An 8,952-nucleotide genomic window follows, 5' to 3' on the forward strand; every position below is an offset into this window, starting at 1 on the left:
TTACCACATTATTAGTAATTGACCCAAATCCTGTTTCAATTACAAATACAACTAAAACCATAATTATATGGACCCACAGAATACAAGACACCCAAACCCAACAATCTCCACCTTGGCTTGAATTCTACAAACCACCTTGAAGAAAACCGTTGATGATGTTTCTTTGCAATTACCAGTCTCTGTGTATCAACCACACTTTACTGCATGGCCCATATCCCCTCTAGGGATGCTTTTGCTACCACCATTACTTAACCAGCATGGCGCACACACCCACCTAGGGTGTCCCGTACAACTCATTGCCGTTATACACACATGACCCACATCCCCTCTAGGAATGCTTTTGATAAGCCACATGCAAATTCCATGGCCCATCTAATACATGACCCAAGCATATACCAAATATTATTCCTTGTACTTTCAGCCACTTATCTAGTCATTCTGATATTGGATACACAGACAACATGGTTCAGGCATACACTAAGTCTCATAACAAAAACCACAAATGTTCAACAAATAGATTTGTAAATCATGCCATGCTAAAACTGATCATAAAAGGAAGCAACTAGTTCAACAAATGAGATGCCTGGAACGGAAAAACAGACTAGACTGTATCAATTCAAGATGAAAATCAACCCCTCAATTGCAATCTTTCCGAACTTATGTACAAAGAGCATGGCTAACACTGGATAAAATAAGTCAATGAGAAAACACACAGAAAACAATGCATATCAGACATTGAAATGGATTCCATGTGCTCAGACTACATAAATAAATCAAATTGTCAAATATCATCCAAAAGAAGAGGATATATAATTAGAGGAAATCCAAATCAATTTGAGCAATCACAGTTCAAACAAGTGCACTTTGAGTCTGTCTAAGCCCATGATTTATTCCAAACTTTCAGAAAGTGCAGGATATTATCAAATTCAATCCAAAAACACTAATTAATTTTATCTCCACTTTAAAGTCACAAAAAACCACCAAATTACTCAAACAACCCAATACTATGGCCATGAAGTGATACGGCTGGTTGAAAACAATTACTTGGGCATCTAATTTCCATGCCAATATATTACCATCATGTTAACCCAGCAAAAGGCATCCCATTGCCAACAAGAAGAGCATGGACTTGTCTAACAGGTTCAGTAAGACTAAGTTCATTGATATACCATATTCATCATAGGCAGTTTGGGTGTTCCACGCCTTGACAACATTTGGAATTCAAGAAGCTTTCACTGATCATGCATCCAGTCTCACCTCTCAACTAGTAACTACCCTGCTTCGAGCCTGAATTTGTGCAAGACTTGGGCAACCTCAGCACAGCCTGACGAGGTCCCCAGCAATTCTCCCCCCAGATCCAAGACGAGACTATTAGATAACTGAACCTCAGCAGAACCTTGGCGAGGCCCTAAAATCCTCCAATAATCCCCCCAAACCCCAAATAGTATCATGGGGCAGTCCCATATTTTCCCTTTATTTATTTATTATTATTATTAAAATTTTTTTTATTACCTTTGGATAAACTCATAAACACAAGTGCCCATAAATCCAAACAACAAACGAGTGTGTGTTCACAATACAGAAAAGAAACACAAGAGGGATCCCATTTCAAAAAGGGTCGCAGCTCATGAATGCCAGGGAAGAAGCTTAAGAGCTCGGGTAAACCGAAGAACTCAGTGAAGGAAAAAGGCAACTTAATGGCGAACTAAATTCGGAGACAGAGGGAGTGAAGACAAATCGTTGACAAATAAAACGAGAAGGGACGAAAAGTATATTAATTTCAGTTTGAATTATAGAAACTAAGCAGCACCTCCAACAAGCTCAGAAAGGTGGAAGTAAAAAAAAAAAACTACCTTTTATCAATTTCTGGTTTGGTTTCAGTGTTACGTAGGCTCAGCAGGCCCACAACTTTTAACTAATCAAAACCGTACAAAGCTGATACGGTTACCAAATCATATTAACACCCAACCAAAACAAATCAAATCCCATCAAAATCCATATTGAGATTTTTTCCATCATTCTGAACAAACCCGATGCCAAAGTCAAGGGCCCCGCTTCTCAAGCATCCAATGGTAATTGATTTCCAAGAAGCAATATCGCTCATCGACATTTCGTTGAACAAACACTGTGCACAATCCAAAAACCCGCATGTTGCATACAGATTAATCATTGAGTTTTGAATAAATAGGTCATTACTAAATCCCATCTTTATGACGACGCACAGAAGTTCTTTCTTCTCCACAGCTTTTTTGTCTCATTACCAATAACTTAGAGATATAAAAATATATAAATCAAATACATGCATAGAAAAGAAATATCAATAGAAAATATATGAACATCCCTGCCTAGATTCTTCGGCTGCGCCGGCGACAAATCCCTCGGAACCAGCGGCTTTGCCTCTTCCGGATATTCAATCGCCCATGATAAAAAGGTCAGAGATTCAAACCAAGAAGAAAAAAAAAAATCCCAAGAATCTAGTCTCCCACAAAATTTATCCAAATCGAAACGATCTTAGCCGTTCATTTAGGCGCTTTAGCTTTATAAAAACACCAGCCCAGAAACGAACTCCTCATGAGAATTTACCAAAACGAAATCTCGAGTGCAATTTCTCTTTACATAGAATTGTAGGAACAAAACACAATTTTATAAATTAATAAAAGTAAACAAAAAGAATTTATGACACATAACCCATTTGCATGCAAGTAATCTTTATTAAATCAACTTCTCCAACCAAGTTAGATTTATTCGTGATGGATTAATTGCTTCTTTTAAATCAATTTCTTCAACCAATTTATACCCGACGTGATCATCAAGATAATCGGATCTATTCATTGATTTAAACCAAGTCACAGATTCGACACAAGAAACCCTTAATCCTTAAGGCAATCGATCAAAACTCAATCCAGACTTTGAAATTTAAAAGAAATTGAACGTTATCCCTGTCTGGATGTGAAATTTTCATTTTCTGTAGTGCGTCACCGAACAGAGAAAATTGAATGAAAGTAACAATCAGATTAAACTAATTTCCACTTTTTATGGAATCAGATTAAACTAATTTTCACTTAACGGATATATGGAATCAGATTAAACTAATTTCCACTTATAAGCAGGGCCGTTGGAGGTAATCCTCACCTCCTATGAACGGAGTTATGGAGTTAATCTGCTTCCTTGTAGTTAAAAAAAAAATAAAAAAATGCAGCACATATTTTCTCAACAAAAACTATATTATTATGATCCTTTTATTTTGGATTCTAATAATAAATCAAATTAGAGTAATTAAACTCTGCATCATGCCATTCGATCCCAATAATAAATTAAATCAATAGATGAGCTAGGTTTCAATTAAACTATGGATCATTCCATTGGATCCCAATAATAAATCAAAGTAACAGAACACCCAACTAATCACACAATAGAATCAATAATTCATAATCTTAAATTATTAAATAAAAATGGCTCTGATGCCAATTGTTGGATTCACCGATCCACCAGGATCTATATTATTTCTATAATAATTAAAGTGGGCTGATTTGGTCAATCTATCCACAATTACCCATACAGTGTCATTACCTCTACTTGTTCGAGGCAAACTAGTCACGAAGTCCATAGTAATGTTCTCCCATTTCCAACCAGGTAAGGGTAGGGGCTGCAATAATCCAGATGGAGGTTGTCGAACAGCTTTAACATGTTGACAAGTCTCGCACTTAGCTACAAAATCTTCTACATCAGCCTTCAATCCAATCCACCAAAAATGTTCTTTCAAATCCTTATACATCTTTGTACCTCTTGGATGTACGGTAAAGATCGACTGGTGTGCTTCCTTCAAAATTTCCTTTTTAACTTCTTCAACTGCAGGCACACAAAGTCTTCCTCTAAACAATAAAGCACCATCCATAGATATACTAAAATCAGGGTCCAAATCAGAATTTAAAGGAATCTTCTCTATATTCTCTTTCAATTCCGGATCCGAATCTTGCAAGGCAACAATTCAATCCCTAAGGGTGGATCTTGATGTCATGGCTGAAAGCACAACATCTGAACTTTGCAGGACAACTTCTAGTTCAAAACTGAAATTGACTTCAACAACAACTTGCTCAAAGCATTCAAATCTAGTTCCTTCTTGTTACTTTTTCTACTAAGAGCATCCGCAACAACATTTAGTTTACTAGGATGATACTGAATATCACAGTCATAATCAGAGACTAATTTCAACCATCTTCTTTGTCTCATATTTAACTCCTTTTGGGTAAAGAAGTACTTTAAGCTCTTATGATCTGTGAAAATAGCAATCTTCTCACCATATAGATAATGTCTCCAAATCTTTAGGGCAAAAACAACGGCTGCAAGTTCTAAATCATGAGTGGGATAATTCCGCTCATATTCTTTCAATTGCCTTGAAGCATAAGCTATCACCTTCCCATGTTGCATTAAAACACAACCCAAACCAATCTTAGACGCATCAGTATAGACTGTCAGACCACTGGAATTATCGGGTATTGTCAAAACCGGGGCACTTGTCAATCTATCCTTCAATTCTTGAAAATTCTTCTCACATGCGTCAGACCAAACAAACTTTTCCTCTTTCCTAGTTAGCTTAGTCATAAGAGCAGCCAACTTAGAAAAGTTCTCAATAAATCTCCTGTAATAACCAGCCAAACCTAAGAAACTTCTTATTTCTAACACAATCTTCGGTCTTTCTCACTCGGCAACTGTCTTAACCTTGTCAGGATCAACACTAATTCCTTCGGCTGAAACAACATGACCAAGAAATACCACTCTTGGAAGCCAGAAATCACACTTACTAAACTTGGCATACAACTTCTTCTCTCTTAGTCTTTGCAAAGTAATACCAAGATGCTTCTGATGCTCTTCTTCGCTCTTTGAGTAAATCAAAATGTCATCAATAAATACAATAACGAACTTATCTAGCACATCATAAAATACTCGATTCATCAAGTCCATAAACACAGCAGGAGCATTAGTCAAACCGAAGGGCATGACTCTAAACTCAAAATAACCATATCTTGTCCTAAAAGTTGTCTTATAAATGTCACAAGCTTTCCACCTTCAACTGATGATATCCGGATCTCAAATCAATCTTTGAGAACACTCCTGCACCTCTTAACTGATCGAAAAGATCATCAATCCGAGGCAGCGGATACCTATTCTTGATGGTCAATTTGTTCAACTCATGGTAATCAATGCACATACGCATACTACCATCTTTCTTCTTAACAAACAAAACCGGGGTTCCCCAAGGCGATACACTAGGCTGTATATAACCTTTATCTGAGAGTTCATTCAGCTGGTCTTGTAGTTCTTTCAACTCGGTAGGCGTCATTCTATATGGAGCTTTAGATACCGGAGCGGCTCCTGGAATTAATTAAATCGAAAATTCCAACTCTCTATCCGGAGGTAATCCTGATAAATCATCCGGAAAGACATCCTTGAAATCACAAACAACTTCAACTTCTTCAAGCTTCTTCTTCACTTCCTTGACTTCACTTTCAGCTGTAGCACTTTCCACTAGTGCACAAACTTGCATCAAAGCGGTCAAAGTCTTCTTGCTAACTCTTCCTTTATCACCTTGAAACTCAAAGGCTGAATTACTACTAATCTGAAATTGAATTTTCCTTGAAGAACAAACAATTACAGCCTTATGGGCTGTCAACCAATCAATTCCAAGAATAACATCAAAATCTTTCATGTCAAGAATCACTAAATCGGCTTTCAATTTCTTCTCACAAATCAAAATGGGACAATCTTCTATCACCTTATCTAGTTTCACAACTGATCTAGTAGGAGTACTAATCATTAAACAACTAGACAATTTCTTAGGTAACAAGTTAGTCTTCCTAATGAATGCAAACGAAATGAACGAATGAGATGCACCTGTATCAAACAATACAAATGCAAGAATAGAAGTTGTTGTGAGGAACTAAGGTCCCGAGTCCCCCCCCTCGGGAGAAATACACCTCCCTCGGGCTGGTGCACCTCTTCCCTCATAAAGGGTCCTGAGTGCTTCACTCGGGACAGATGCACCCCTTTGGGTTGTCTGTTTTCTTCCTTGAAGAAGGTCCCGAGGGCCTCATTCGGGAGAGACACCTCCCATATGGGATGACTCACCTCATCCTTGAAGAAGGTCCTGAGGGCCTCATTCGGGAGAGATACCTCCCTCTTGGGCAGGTTCATTTCTTCGTTGGAGAAGTGCCACACTTGGGAAAAAAAATATCTATATCCAACTCTAGCATTTCTCAGAAGACTTTCTTGACTAGGTCAAGAAGAGTTAGTTACGCATAAACACTCAGCATATCTATTCCGAAGATTGGGGAGGTGAGTCAGCATAACGGCGTTATCAGGTGCGACAAAGAAGGAGCCGTTATTCCACTACTCCACTCACTCCTCAACTATCGATCCGGAACTTAAGGAATCGCCGCTTCCAGGTAACCTCTATATAAACCCACCTCCTACATGGAGAAAGGTACGAGAACTTTCATCTGAGTACTTACTCATTACGTTCTTGAGAACTCTCTCAAGAACCATTATTGTTGCCTAGGTTGACTTGAGCATCGGAGGCGGTTCCCCGGCCAAAGCTAGGCCGGACCGTTCTTGCTTTCTTTGTGTGTGCAGGCATCCCAATTATTCCAACTTGGTTGGAGAGCTCTTAAGGTGGTCATCTCAATATCCGGCTCTCGAAGAAGTTCTAGACGCAACAAATTGGCGCCGTCTGTGGGAAACGTCACAGAAAGTCATGACGAGACGTACCACACCTCAGGTGACAAGTTCTCAAATTCTCACTCGAGCGAGAGAAAGGGAGACAGAAAATGGACGTGTTGAAGAACAAACTCTCCCTTTTCTAGATCGACAAATTCCTATTCCAGAGGAAGGTCAAGAAGTAAATCCGGAGAATCCCCCGTTAACTATTCCAACTCCATTTGGAGAAGGCGGTTCAAGTCAACCTCCAATCCCAGCGACAGTGGCCGATTTGCAGAATATGCAAAGAGAAGTCCAACAACAAATGTTGGAACTCCAAGGAGTTGTTCGAGGCTTAGTCCATCAAATCGGGGTACCATCCGGAAACCCCAGAAATTCCCAAGAGGGACGAAGGCGTGAAGCCGTCCGTCAGACTCGGGATAGGCAACGTCCGGTGAATGAAGAAAGGAGAAATCCCAGAATACCAAGACGACCAGCCGAACGAGTTGGAGTAAGATCTCAAGGAGTGCATATTGAAGAGCCACATCCCCGAGAGGATCGGTCGAGGGGAAGTGTGTTCCATCGTTTGGCTGGGCTTAGGCAAACTCAAGATTTACCCAGAAAAGGGCGCAGAAATGAAGGAGTTCGGGAGCAAGAAGGAGAAAGCCACGGAAGAGGCCATTCTAGATCTAATAACCCGAGATGGTCAGTTAGTCAATATGAATCTTCTCATAGACCAACTTCCCAATATTCTGATTTAGGAAGTATTCGGTCTCCGCAAGAACGTCAAGAGGCGCATGGTCTCGAGAGAAGATTAGATGCCATGGAGAGACGGCTTGAGGATCGGGACCTCGATGACGACTATGACGTGGTTGACAGAGAACCCTTCTCAGAAGAAGTTATGAGAGCACCTCTTCCACCGAACTTTATCATGCCGACATTTACTCCCTATGAAGGTAAGTCCAATCCTCGAGAACATATTAGTTATTTTAAATCAGTCATGGCCATTATTGGCCGAGAAGATGAGCTATTGTGCCGAACCTTCCCGGCATCTCTCAAAGGCCCGGCGATAAAATGGTTTTCTAGCCTACCGCCAAGATCCATCCAAAACTTTCGAGAACTCGGGAGAAAATTTATTGCCCGATTCCGAAGTTGCATCGGGAGTAAGAAGACATCAGATAGCCTTTTTGCCATAAGGCAGAAATTGAATGAGTCCGTTCGGGACTTTCTTCTCAGATTCGATAAAGTGGCTATTGAAGTTGAAGAATTGGATGATACAGTAGCGTACAATGCGCTATGGAGTGGAATAACCCAAAGACGTTTGCTCAAGGTATTGCTCCAAGATAAGCCGAGGACTTATGAAGCACTTCTCAAGAAATGCCAAAAACAAGCAACGGTTGCAGAAGTTATCGAAGCCCAAGAAGAGTCTACGAGAGGCGTAAAGGAAAAGAAGAATTATGGAGAAAGAGGTCAGAATTCAAATGCTCGGGCAAGAGATGACAAAAAGGGAGTTTGGAAAGAAAGACTCGCCAATGGAGACTTTACACCTCTTAATACTAAGAGGTCAGAAATTCCATTACAGATCAGAGATAACGAAAACTTGAAGTGGCCGGGCAAGATAAGAGCCCGACTCGAAGATAGGAATATGACAAAGTATTGCCGCTTTCACAAAGACTACGGCCACCATACGGATGAGTGCAGAAATCTAAAGATCGAGATCGAGAAGCTCATCCAGGCAGGGCATCTTGAAAAATATCTTCAGAAGAAGCGACAAGATCGAGAGAAGTCCCCACCTAGATCAACTAAAAGACTCAGATCCAAAAGTCCCGAGAGGGCAGATAAGAATCCCGAGAAGAAACCCGACACTCGGGAGTTTTCCCCCATTTACATTGTTTTGGGAAATCCGACAGAAGAATCCATTAAGAAGGCGAAGCAAAAGGCACGGTTCGTTGGATCAATGCAGTTGCCAAGAAAACGAAGAAATGACTTATGCCCAGATCCAATAACCTTCACCGACGAAGATCTCAAGGGCGTCACTTCTCCTCACGACGATGCTATAGTTATCAAAGTGAAATTGGCAAATCGAGAAGTTCACCGAGTTCTTGTGGACACAGGATCTTCCGCCGACTTACTATCTTATGAAGCATTTACGAAATTGAAGTTTGAGGACGAGATGATGACTCCATGCGGGACTCACTTATATGGGTTCGCCGGGTCGTCCGCCATATCCAAAGGGACTATCCAATTGGATCTAAGGAT

This window comes from Hakea prostrata, chromosome 8 (assembly GCF_041222555.1).
Source record: "Hakea prostrata isolate BN-2017 chromosome 8, UWA_Hpros_2, whole genome shotgun sequence".
Lineage (NCBI taxonomy): Eukaryota > Viridiplantae > Streptophyta > Magnoliopsida > Proteales > Proteaceae > Hakea > Hakea prostrata.